The sequence below is a fragment of the Chelonia mydas genome, chromosome 2, assembly GCF_015237465.2.
Source record: "Chelonia mydas isolate rCheMyd1 chromosome 2, rCheMyd1.pri.v2, whole genome shotgun sequence".
In the NCBI taxonomy this organism is placed as follows: Eukaryota; Metazoa; Chordata; order Testudines; family Cheloniidae; genus Chelonia; species Chelonia mydas.
In genome coordinates this window covers 65,225,035-65,238,629 of record NC_057850.1, presented here as the reverse complement: position 1 = coordinate 65,238,629, position 13,595 = coordinate 65,225,035, and the positions used below count along the sequence as shown (strand labels likewise).

General features: G+C 41.9%; 1 protein-coding gene across 4 annotated transcripts in view; it reads left to right on the top strand.

Annotated features, from left to right (window-relative positions):
* Positions 1 to 1,218: 1,218 nt before the first annotated feature.
* The window catches only part of FAM110B (family with sequence similarity 110 member B), a 186,142-nt gene continuing 173,765 nt past the window's right edge, over positions 1,219 to 13,595 (top strand). The window contains exon 1 of one of the 4 annotated variants that reach the window (XR_006288518.1): positions 1,219 to 1,580. The gene's annotated coding sequence lies outside the window, so the exon portion shown is untranslated. The remainder of the gene's footprint in view (positions 1,581 to 13,595) is intronic. The other 3 variants (XM_037892580.2, XM_037892578.2, XM_043539593.1) reach the window with 3 other exon arrangements.

Sequence of the window (13,595 nt, the reverse complement as noted above, 5' to 3'; positions counted from 1 at the left end):
GTAAGTAACTAAATGAGTGAGTGAATATGTGAATAGTGAAAGTATCAGTACATGTGCGCTGGCTCAGACCAGAGGAAGAACGGTTGTCTAAATGAGCTTTAACTTTTGTGTGTATCAGATTTGCATTTGCTAGTTTTTATATATTCCAAAGATGATCGCTGTGGACGCAAAAGAAATAGTCCTTACCATCTCTGCTACTAAGATTGACAATTATGTAACAGAAAGCTTAGTTTAAATTAGGAGTCACTGGTCAGCTCCTCAGGGGACATAAATAGGCATTGAAGACAATGTGGCTATGCTGACTTACAGCAGTTGAGGTTCTAGCCCACTGTGCCAAATGCTGCTGTCAGTACTACACATAACCAATTGACTCCATTCGCTTCAATGAAGTTCCTTTAGATTTTTCACTGGTGCACGTCTAACTACTGTTGTTAAAGCATGCCACATAGACCAATTAACAATGATCAAAATAAATGAACATCTTCTGTAAGTGAATGTCTCATTTCTTGTACGAAGGGAAAGTGAAAAGCTGTACTATTTTGGAAATTCTCCTACGTTGCCTGAAGTATCCTCTCTTCAATGGTATTTCACCAAAACTATGTATTTTATGGTGAAGTAAGTTTTCTGGAGCCCACTTTCAAGGATCTATTGGGTGAAATCCTGACTCGTCCCCTGCTTTCAAAGATCTCCTGGGGGAAATCCTAGCCCCATTGACGCCAATAACAACACTCCTTTTGTAATGGGGCCAGGATATCACCCATTATTTTTTATCACAGTTACTCTTTTATTTCATGCAACTAATACTAAAATGGATGCAGCAGTTCTCACATCATCGCAGGTTAGCGCTGGCAAGGGGCCGCTAATCAGCTTCCCCTCCAGCGTCACAAGAGCGTGTCTAACAGCCCGGTGGTGAATGCGTGTGTATCTGCATAAAGAGTGTGTTTGCCCGTAGAGAAGCCCCGCACCAGCCCTGACCCCAGCCTGGGCTGCCCAGGGGGAGTGACCCTTTGCCCGTGTCTGGGTTGCAGCCCCCAGCCTCCCTGCCCTGGCTCGACGGAGGCTCCCAGCCGCGCCAGCCCAGAGCCCGGCTCAGCCCATTGTGTGTGCAGCACACCCCCCCAGTCCCTCCCCATTTCAGCGTGGACCAAACCATTGCAGCCCGGGCCGCGCCGCGCCGCCAGACGTGCGGAGCCGCCGACTCCCGAGCGGCCGCTCACCCTAGGCAAAGGCCGAGGGGCGGGCGCAGCCGAGGGCGAGGGCGAGGCGCTGGGAGGCGCGGGGCGCGGCCGAGCCCGTAGCTCCGCTCCCCTCCGCGCGTGGGGGCAGTGGGAAGAGCCCGGCTGCGCTCTGCCTCCCCCCGCCGCCAGCAGCAGCAGCAGCAGCGCCCGGGAGAGTTTCATTCAGTGCCGGGAGGAAGCGCTGCCTGCACGGGAGGCGCTTGCCCACCGCGCGGCTCGCTGCTCTCCGCCTCCTCCTCTCGGCGGCGGCTTCCCCGCCTTCCCCGCAGGAGGCCGGCTGCCCCCTGCCTGCGCGCAGCCGCCCCCCGGAGCAGAGGCGCCCGCGAGAGGCCGGCAGGGACGGTAAGGGCGCCGCGCGGCAGGCAGTCTGCGAGCGGGGAGCCGGGGGGAGGCAGTGCCCGGCTGCACGCGCTTATTGTTGTCCCAAGTAGCTGCAGCTCCCGCTGCCGGCCCCCTCGGTGTCAAAGCTTTGCACGGAGGCTGGGCTTCCCGGAGCTCGCTTCTGGGGGTAGCAGCTTATTCTGCAAGAACATCTGTGGGCCTCGGGGTGTTTCTTCCCCCCACCTCACGTGTCCCCCCCCCCCCCCCCTTTTCCTCTTGCGATGTAGGGTCTGGTTCGGGCTCGTTGGGTCTGGAGTTGTGACAGCAGGAGGTGGAAGTTTCCCCAGCAGCTCGGGAAGCGGAAAGCTGTTTTTAAAGGGGGGAGGGATTGGGTTTTGTGTGTGAGCAGACGGAGCCTGCAGCCCTTGTAGCTGCAAAGAGAGAGGGGAAAAGTTACGATGGAGAGGTTGGACACACAAGGCTTTCGGAAGGATTTTCCTTGCAGGGTTAAATGTTTGATGCTGGAGGGATTTGATAGCTGATACTAAACTTAACAGGGCAGATGCACTCAGCAGGATCCTGCTGCCTAGTTGGGAAGTCTCGAACCCTGGAGCGCTGACAGTTTTTCTCCATGCATTTGATTTTAATGCCACTGTTGCCCTTTAAGGCATGTTTCAATATACTCACGTTCCTCTGTGTTTGCAGGATCGGTGCCTAAGCAGCAGTGGTGGGTTGGGGGCGGGGGGAGTGACAAAGAGAAGTGAAAAGGTTGTTTGTCTCAGTAGTGCACAATTCACTTCTCAGAATAAGATGAAATAATGTGGTGCGCTACCCCTGCTGTTGGAAAGCTCAGCTGCCTCTCTGCATAGAGACAAATTGCGGTGCCAAATTTTTATTAGTTCTTTTTACTTAAGACCGGGTTATTGTAGCTCCAGTAACAGGACAAGTCCCCCAACTCTTTTTTTTTTTATTTGCTTTTTTCACTATAAAACTGCTCAGAAATAAAGTGGTTTGCTTGTTCCTAAATTCCTCATTAATGTCAAGGGAAAACACGTGGCCCAGGAGACAGAAACCGAGAGTAGCTGTTTAACCCTTCGGGTGTGTTTTTTTGACTCAGAAAGAAGTGTGGACTTCCTTCCTCCTCTAATTCTCTTTCTCTGTGATGCAGGGCAAAACACAAGGCTTCTTCCTGTGGGTCAGGCTAATGCCCTGTTCAGAATCTGGTACACATCTGTCACAACATTACATGAAATTAGTCCTGTCTTGTGACTGGTTTTTTTAAGGACCACTGACAGGTTTTGTTTCAAGGGAGGATTTGACTCTGAAGGAAACTTTAGGTGAGGGAAGAGAGAAGACTTATCCAAAATGAAATGTACCAGGGGTTTTTCTATATTCCCTTTCCTGCTATTATTATGATATATATTATATTTTTCTTAGAAAATACTTTTTCAGAGCCATTACTCAGAGTTCAGCGAAGTCAATTTGTTTTACATTACTGTTGGAAAGGTAGTGATGTGTCATATGACCTAATATGTGATCACTTGTAGGGGGAGGAGATGGTCTGTGAAGGAAAGAAGTCTTTCAAAAACCTAGTCTAAGCAAATAGAATGTACAATAAGATGTTATGTTACAGAATCTGAAAAGTATATGCATTTAAACATTTAACTTTGCAAGTTTTACTTAACATGAAAATTCATGTAATTTGCATCTTGATCCCTGTTATCTCAGTGTTAAGGATCAAAATTGATCACACATAGGTTAACTCAGACGTACTGAAGCTGATAGTTGCTTTCGCTTCATTATATGCAGTTGTCCCTTGTACTTAAAATGACAGCATTAGTTTTCTTGCCTTAAAGATTTAACATACCTTTAAAAGATCTGGGAATGTAGTTCTTTTAATAACTTAGTTATAGGTTTTAAAAATTGTTTGTATTCCTAACTCTTTCATAGATTTCCTGGGTGATCTTGGGAAAGTAACCTTTGAGCCTCAGTTTCCTCATCTGTAAAATGTTTATATCCTTACCTTTTCCAACATATTGAACATTTAGCATCAATTGTAGAGTATGGCTCATAGGGCTGATGCTATAAAAGTATAAATGTTAATTTGTTACAAAAATGTTTTTCACTTCTTGTCCTACATACAAAATCTGTTGTGTGTTCTTAATAGTAGATAGTATATGTGCACAGCTTTGTGCGTGTGTAGACTTAAACTAAGTGCCTCACTTATTTTTAAATGCTCTAAAAAGATCAGTTTAATCCATTCCTTAGTGCTAAACATTGGTATGCCCCTTCATGCTTCGACCACCATTCCAGAGGACATGCTTCCATGCTGATGACAGGATCTGCTCGATAACGGTCCGAAGCAGTGTGGACTGACGCACGTTCATTTTCATCATCAGAATCAGATGCCATCTACAAAAAGTTGATTTTCTTTTTTGGTGGTTTGGGTTCTGTAGTTTCCGAATTGGAGTGTTGCTCTTTGAAGACTTCTGACAAGCACGTTCCATACCTCAACCCCCTCAGATTTCAGAAGGCATTTCAGATTCTTAATGCCTGCCTTAATACTGCCTTAATACTGCTCACAGGGCAAGGAGTCAGACGGTGGAATTGACTGTAAAGGGAAATGGGGGAGACATTGCTTAAAACCTCTTAGACTCATAACTGGGACTAGTTAGAAAATATAGACATCTAACAGGCAAACCTAGGTCGAGTGCTGTAGCTATGTTTAGAAATCTCATATTGGTATCTTCTTTGCATTTTGTCAAATCTGCTTTGAAAGTCTTCTGAAAACGAACATGTGCTGGGTCATCATCCAAGACTGCTATAACATGAAATATATGGCAGAATGCAGGTAAAACAGAACAGGAGACATACAATTCTCCCCCAAGGAGTTCAGTCACAAATTTAACTAACACATTATTTTTTAATGAGCATCATCAGCATGGAAGCATGTCCTCTGGAATGGTAGTCAAAGCACGAAGGGACATACAAATATTTAGACTATCTGGCACATAAATACCTCGCTATGCCAGCTACAAAAGTATCATGTGAATGCCTGTTCTCACTTTCGGGTGACCTTGTAAATAAGAAGTGGTCAGCATTATCTCCCGTAAGTGTAAACAAACTTATTTGTCTTAGTTATTGACTGAATAAGAAGTAGGACTGAGTGGACTTACAGGCTCTTGAGTTTTATATTGTGGTTTTTTTTTTAGTGCAGTTATGTAAAAAAATCTATATTTGTAAATTGCACTTTCACAATAAAGAGATTGCACTACAGTACTTGTATGAGGTGAATTGAAAAATACTATTTCTTTTGTTTATCTTTTTTACAGTGCAAATTTTTGTCTTAAAAATAATATGAAGTGAGCACTGTACACTTTGTATTCTGTGTTGTAATTGAAATCAATTTATTTGAAAATGTAGAAAAATATCCAAAAATGTTTAATAAGTTTAAATTGGCATTCAGTTATTGTTTACCAGTGCAGTTAAAACTGTGATTAATCACGAATAATTTCTTTAATTGAGTTAATTTGTTTTGAATTAATCGCTTGAATTAATTGTGATTAATTGACAGCCCTATCCTAAGTTATATTAAAATATGTTTGTGGAGTAAAGAATCAGAGTGTCATTTGCACTGTTAGACTCACTCTATGGTGAATTGTTTTTTCTGAAACTTGCAAAGTATCCAGCAACCTCCTCTGTTGCACAGAGTGATTAAAGCCCCGATTCAATAAGCACTTATGCATGTATTCATGGGACTACTGTAACTAAAGTTAAGCGTCAGCATTGCATGTTTGTGTCTTATCTGTGCAGAAAATGTGATATCTGGAAGGGGTGACAGAGATGTGGCTATGCAGCATTCTTAACGATTATTAGCAGCCCTTTCTGAGGCAGATATTTTTGTCATATGCCCATGGTCCCGAGAGCTGTGGCTGAGATTTAACTCAGAACAGCTACTCTCCATGGCATGATCCCAGTCAAAAGGGCCCTAAATTACATGGCAATCTGTCACAGATTATTGTTTTGTGTTTCAGTGTTAACTTTCTCTTCAGGGTTTAACAGTCTTTGGAGGTAGCAGGCAGGTGCCACAGGAGGTTTCAGTGGCAACTGAGCTAACTGTGGTGGTGGCCATCATGGGGAAATGGAGGGGCAGGCGCTCTAGAGTGGATGTCCTGAGATCCTCAACCATAGGGTTTTTACAGAGATGCTTTTACACCATGCAGTTAAGCAACCATGCCCCCGGCCTCTTCCATGCAGCTGCTGATCCCTTCCCAGAGGGATCAAGTTTCCTATGTCCTCAGCCATGTGGAATATTTCTTGTAACTTTCTCCTCTGGTGGATTTTTTCACAAGAGCTGATAATGTGGTCCATGTTCATTATGAAAGGCCATACTTTTCCAGTATGACAAAATGATTGTAAGGCCAAATCTACCCTTAACCTGATAACTTTTAGGTGTACGGATTTTTTTTTGTTTTTATTGTTACCAAAATAGTTATACCACTAAAAACCCTGGTGTGGGTGTAATTACACTGGTATAAAGGTGACTTCCACTTTCTTGTATGGAATAGCTACAGTAGATCAGTATAAACTGTGTCCAGACTGGGAGGGTTGTTCTATTTTTACAATACCGGCATAGTTAAAGTGGTACACCTTTCTAACAAACCCTAAGTACACCGTGGTAATTTCCAATTCCATATGCAGATAATTCACCATACTTTACTACTTTGTATCTTTTGATATTACTTTTTTCTTTCTTTCTTCTATAGTTTTTAAATTAGTATCAACATTTTCAGTGTCTGTTCCTTGTGGACTTCTGACATGGTGGGAATGTGAAATCTCAGATTGTTATTGGAAACTTTCAGTGTGGGAACATTCCTAGGAAGGCGGGGGGGAAAGTAATGTGACTCTTTTTCTGAAAGTATATTTTGGTATTCCAAATTGGGGAGATTACTAAAGTAATGAATAAACTGACAAAGAAAAAAACCCAAGACAATTTCCAGGCCAAAAAACCTGCATAAACTACAGTTAAGGTTGTAAATGTATACAGATTGCTTAATTAAAAAAAATCCCTTAAATATATCTTGTAATTTTCCTAAACACGAACTGGAAATTCAGAATTAAGATTACATGTAAATGTCTGAAAGTAAAGAAATGCACAGTTCAGATAAACCAAACAACCTTAACCCTGCTCCCCTAACACCACCCCTTGAACAACAGAAACGAAACAATTCTGTAGTAATGGTGGGACACGTAGGCATGCTGGTAATTGAATGAACTCACCCTCCGTCCCCATCCCCGTCCCCCCCTCTCCCCCCGGCCTACTCACTTTTTATAACCTCAATCCATTTCAATAAATACTCCTGTCACATGGTAGGAGTGGGTAGGGGTGAGTATGTATTTCCTCTGATGGCTACTGTGTTGTTTTCCCTTTTCATGTGGGGGAAGAGGAGAAATTTAACTAAAAAATAAGCACAAACTAACACGGACAACTAAGAAAACACACAAATAGAGAAATCTAGGATGGAGGTCAGAATGAATTACCTGAACCCCTTGATACATAAAAGGATTGTTCTTTCTCTTTGTGGACGTCTGCCAACAACTATTATCTCAATGGCTTTCCAATCACATGCCACTTCTTGTTCTAAGAGTTCCTTTTGCAATGGCGGCAGAGTCCTGTGGCACCTTATAGACTAACGGACGTACTGGAGCTCACTACTCAATACTCAATACTCACTTTGTCAGATGCATTGTCTGCTGAGTAGGATCTGCCACCTAGGGCCTGTTTGCTGCTCCCATCATGTCCCTTTAGGTATGAATAAAAAGCAAGTAGTTTTGGAAAGGACCGGGGAAGGCATAGTGCAATGATGGAAGTTATAGGGGAAAGGCATTCACGTTTAGGGTCCTGGGCTGGAGCCTGTAGCAGAGAAAAGACATGCCCTCTCACCCACTTGAGTGCCGCCTAGAAGGGTAGTGTGGAAATCCATGTGACCCAGGATTTGTGAGCCTGGCAGTAAGGGGCCTAAGAAAAAAGGCGTGCGTTTGTTGTTTTAGGGAGGGCTAAAGAACTCTTTAGCCAGATGATGGGTGAAGATTGGTAGTGAAGCCTTGAATTATAACAGGTGTGAATGCTGTAGTCCTAGGAAAACCACTGATGTATTTTAATTCTGTGCTTGGGACCTTTGTTATCCTGGAAGGAGCAGACTTTTGCTTTAACCAGGGGGCCAAAGCACTAAAATTCACTCTTTGACCAAAGAGAGCAAGGGCAGACAGACAACGGATGCATCCTAGCACCGGCCTGCTAAGCCGCTGTTACAGACAGACTTTAATTGCAGCCAAGTGCTTCCTTCTTCTCCAAGAAGGATGACAACAAAATTACATATGGACCATTTAATAAAGAAATTTAGCAGATATGTGGAATCTAAGGCCCCAGACGGAACCTAGTCGTATTAATTGGGCCTCTGTTCAGGCACCACACGGTAAACCTTGCAGGGCTGGGCTTTAAGACTGTAAACGCAGGCTTTTGAAATTCAAAGGTGAATGTTTAAAACAGAAAGCAAATGTATGTCACTAATGTGGACAGATTTTTGGAAGAATCATTAAGGAAGTAAGACATTTTGGGTAATGTTTTATGTATCAGAGCAACATCAGTGCTCTTTGACATTGCTTTATGCCAGTTAAGGTTTTTAATTGATAAAGCATATGGATAATTTTCTTGGGATGTAATGCTCTTGCAGAGCACCCAGGCATAGTTAATCCAAAATATGATAGTCCAGATTTTTAATGGTCACTTTAAATGCATGCTTTCTTTCAAGAGGAGCTATAGCAAACTTGAAATATCTGTGTTCCTTGTAGGAAATAAGTGTAAAGAGACTGTGATAAGCAGTCAAGAAGATAATTTAAGAAACTCAAGAAAAAATTTAGTGGATGTCTTAGTGGCATTTAGTATTCATTTATTGCATGTTTTCATTTACTCCTGTCTCTGCTTTATATAAGTGTGTTGCTTATTGTTAAAATATTATCATTAAAATTATGTGACTTTAGCTCCTTTCATTTGAGAATCTTAGTGTCAAATATTAATAGACAACATTTGTGTAAGTAAGGTAGGTAAGTACTACTGAAGGATTAAAAATGACTAGTTAAACCCAAACAAACAAAATCTGTTGCAAAGTATAGTATGTAATGTAGATCTCACTCCTCATCCTGTCTTTTATCTACAGTATCACTTTATTAATTTGCTTTTACAATCTGAGTTTGAAAAACTGCATTTATAACTGTGAGGAAATTTTTAAGCTTGTTCTGGTCAGTGAAAATATATCCAAAATCTTCTTAAACTCAGTCAAGAGAAAACAAGAGGGTCCTTTAATACTGCAGTTTACAGACTAAGACATGGTCTTCACATAAAATTTAGGTCAAACTAGCTGTATTGCTTAGGGGTGTGAAAAATTCACACTCCTGAGAGACGTAGTTAAACCAATTTGAGCCCTGTGGAAGACCGTGCGAGGTAGACAGAAGAATTCTTCTGTCGATCTAGCTACCACCCCTGAGGGGGGAGTATTTATTAAAGCAACAGAAAAACCCCTTCCACGTCTACTCCACAGTGTTACAGTGGCAGCTGTGCCACTGTAGCACTTGTAGTATAGATATACTCTAAGGAGGAGTGTGTGTGCATGGTGAGAAGAATGAGTTTGGGATGTATAGTGAGTTTGAATGCAGGTAGAGGAGGAGTGAAGGAGAAGAGAAGTGGAAGGAAATGAGAGACTGAAGAGAGAGGGGTAAGAATGAGGTGAAAGATGGAGAATGGGCAAAGGAGGGAAAACGAGAGTGAGAAGAAAAGTCTGAGGGTATGTCTGTGCAGCAATTTTTGGAGCAAGCCTCCCAGCTTGGGTTCACAGACTTGGACTAGTGGGGTTTGGGCTAGTGCTTTAAAAATAGCTGTACAGACAGCACTTTGAAGTTGTGGCTTGGGCTGGAGCCTAGGCTTCAGAGTCTGAGCTTCAGCCCAAGCTTCAACTTCAAAGCACTGTCTGTACAGCTATTTATAGAGCACTAGCCTTGGCCATGCTAGCCCTGTTCCAGTCTGGAAGGCTTTCTCCAAAATGCTGTGTAGACTTACCCCAAGAGGAGAGAGACATATGAGGATAGTTGATAGAATTACTAGTGAATTTGTGAATGGGACCATAAAGGGGTAGTGGTCACATTAATTAAACTTGTACATAAAAATGGGAGGAACGTTGATATGTATTAAAAAGTTCAAGTTCCATTATAAGAGCAAGCTTTGAATGGGTGGGGGGTGGAGGTGGTAAAGGAAGAAGGCAGTGAATCATTATTTTTGTTAAGTCACGGAGAGATTTTACAGATGCCTATAAAGGCAACTGTAAAATATTTTTCCCTTGATTTTCCTACTATGCGGTTTAAAAAAAAAAAAGGAAGGGGGAATTGGGGAAAATAAAGAAGGAAAGGAAGGGTAGTTTATTTCCATCTCTCGACTGCACCTAGTTGCATGGAAACAAAGCGGACAAAAGGCAAGAATCCCTTCAGGTGTTTTTTTAATTATATAAATCTAACAATGGCTTCCAAAAAGGTAATTAGGTGATTTTCTATTTTATCATTTAGGGTAAAGGGTCCCTTTTCACATTTGTGTATATTCAGTAGCATGTTAAACATCATATATAGAATTGAAGGTTATTTACTCTACCAGTTGATAAGGGTAGCTGTTGTTGTGATTCTGAAGAACCATTAACATGCCTTGGGGTAAAAGTCACTGTATTCCTTTCAGCGTCTATGTCCATTATGAGTCAAGTCTGTTTTTATGTTTTGACATGTCATTAATTACTGGGTGGATGCAGATCACGTGGACTAGTGCAGCCTTATGTACATCATCACGTACAAAAGGCTAGTCTGCTGGTGTGCTGACACCATTACCTATCATGCTGACGAGTGTTGTATCATTGGTTCCTTGTACTCCTCCATCTGTCTGCGTGTTCATGTGTTGTCTCTCGTCTTATACTTAGATTGTAAGCTCTTTGGGGCAGGGACTGTATTTTTGTTCTGTGTTTGTAAAGCACCTAGCACAGTGGTCTATGACTGGGGCTCCTAGGTGCTACAATAAATAATAATAATTTGCGTCTATCATCTGGCAAAATACTAGTCTATAACCAGTTACGGGTCTAATAGACTCTGTGGGCCAAATCAATTTCTCACATACACACTGTGCAAACTAGCAGAGGTCCGTGGGCCTGCATGAGGTGTATGTCCATGCAGAATTTGGCCATATCTGTCCATTTGTATTGGATGACTCTAGTTCTATGATTCATAGAATGCTTTTGGATTTTTTTTATGATGTTACTCTAATCAGTCTTATAGCTCTTCAGGTCCAGGTTGTTGCCCCAAAAATGACAGCATACTTATGTTCGTATCTTGGAGTTAAGAACTCTTATAGTTTTGGATGCAGCACGTAGTGCTGTATAATGTGATGAGTATACACCTAAAAGGAGGAACATTTTATAGCACAATTAATAAATTTAGTCATCTAAACATCACTAGTTTCAAATTCTGAGAGACTGCAATGTGCAAGTTAAATCTAAGTGCACAGTTCCTACCAAACATATTACTTCTTTCTTTTCAAGTAGGGACAATTCTGGAGTGTTTTGCTGTTCATCTTCCCAAATCAATTCTGGAGTGTTTTGATGTTGAGCGCCCCAAATATGCTCATTTTGTAATTTTTAGGAATTGGGATACTAGATGCTAAAAGTTTCAATGAGCTGTAACCTTTCATCAGTTAAAATGGCAGGCTGCGTGAATGAGAATTTACAGATTTCAGTCCAGCTACTGCGAGTGAGCAACTATTTTCCCATTTAAGATGTTGTCAGATATATTACCTAAGTTCACTGGATAAAATTTGATACAGTATATAATTATTTTAACAATAAATCAAAGTGATTCATTAATCAATATTCATGAGTCATTGTAACAACCCCATTAGATAGGAGACTAGAACCCTAATCCTGCATATGGATCTGCATGGGCACATCCTTGACACAATGGTGCAGAAGTCTTTGCATGGATCCCTTGGGGACCCTGTGTGAGGGCTACCTGCCTAGATCTCTTTGCAGGATCAGGGCACAAGGCACTACTTTTTCTTATACTTATTCTCTGATATTTTCAGTAATTTCTTACATTTATTTGAGGTTACTCTATTGCCCCTGTCTTGCGGTGTGCCCTGTGCAGGTGCAAGGGTCTGCCCACATGGATCTCATCGCAGTATTGGTTCCTGTCTTGGCAAACTGAATGACGTGGTAGGTTAAAGGGAAATTGTCAATTTGAAATCAGTTTTAGAAAGAAAGAGTAGTTTCAGGTGCTATGCCTGCCCTGAATCCTCCTGCCAGTTTGTGTATTTTTGAGACCACATTTTCCTATTTTTAAAAATTTCTCTTCCCTCTTTCTGTCTGAAAGATCCACACAAAGAAAAGGAGAAACTGATTCTAGTGAAACGGAACATATACAAAGTGCTGTTGAATGCACAATGCAATGAACTAGAAAGCAAAGTAAATACTTTTCCCCTTAATCTTTGTTATAGTAACTTCAGGAATTACTTGTAATGGTAGATGGTAAGAAATTCGTGTGTGAGAAATTTTAAGTTGACCGTGTTTCCTTAAAGCCTGCTCGTGGTGGTATCTTCCTTTATATAGGTTTAGCTATAAATTGATAAATGTCACTTCTCTTTTCCTCCCCCCAAAACAAACCAAACCTGCAGTACTTAAACAAAAGTAGCTTTGTTTTTACATTTGTTATATGAAATTGCATAACTCCTTTGGGAAAAATCTTCCTCTCACAGGAAGAGTCAAAACTCTTAAAGCCAAAAATCTGCTAACAGACAACACAACATTTATTAGTTGTACAGTATTAGATTGTCTAAGATAAAGTCTTTCTTTAAAAATGAATTAAAAAGTGAGAATTAAGAAAGCTAACACACAAATTGGCATACTTTCCTTTCAGTGCATACAAATTGAGGTGCACTCTGGGGCAAAATTGCTGTGTCACAAGGATGTAAAACTGAAGGAACTTTGTTGGCGTTTCTTTGGATTTACACCTGTGTAATTGTGAGTGGAACTTGAAAGGGATTTTTCAAAGCAGTGCATGGCAGGAAAATTGTATGCCCTCTTTTGGTCACTCTGAGAGTTGAAAGTATTTTAAAACTATGGGAAGGTTGCACCTCTGGATCTTCAGGCTGTCTTGGAACTCAGGCTCCAGCTGTGCACTCAAACATCAAGTTTTTTAGAAGACAGCTGTTGTATGAAGCAAATGCCAAAGGTTTCCTCAATGAAAATGAGCTTGCTCAGCAAGGAATCATGCTGAGTCTACGTGGTGAACGCCACAAGTCCTCCTTTTCTTTTTGCGAATCCAGACTAACACGGCTGTTACTCTGAAAACTGCATGATAGGAAGAAATCAGAGACCCAGGAGACATGCAAGGTGATACACCTTTTAAAATTTGCCTGTGCAGGCTTTCTTTGGGATAAATTCTGCAGAAAAGGAATGCCCAACAGATTGAAGGCTGCTGCAGTGTGGTTTCTCTCAAAATTTGTCATAAAAATACAAGATCGTATCAGGAAGCATTTTTTGCCAACAGCCCCTTGAAACACTGAACATCCCTCTGAATCAGGGACTCAGTCACCTACAGTATAGTAAGTTTCACTCTATGATCTGTTAACGTGACAGCAGGGGTCGGGGGATAAGCAGGGCTGAAGGTGAAATGACTATGCAGTTGGGGCCACAACTAAAAAAGGAAATGGAGAGTCCTGCCCAATTAAGGCAAAATGATGATGGCAGAATCCCTAGCAGCTCTGCAGCCAACAGCAAGCCAGTGGAAATTGGCCACTGGGCTACTACCATAAGGTAGGCCAGGGGTTGGCAACCTTTCAGAAGCTCCTACCAGCCAGAGTTCCAGCTGCCGGCCCCGCTCAACCCACTGCCGGTCTGGTATCCCGGCTCTGCCCACATAGAGTGGGTACCTACCTTCTCCCTGGTTCTAGCCCAT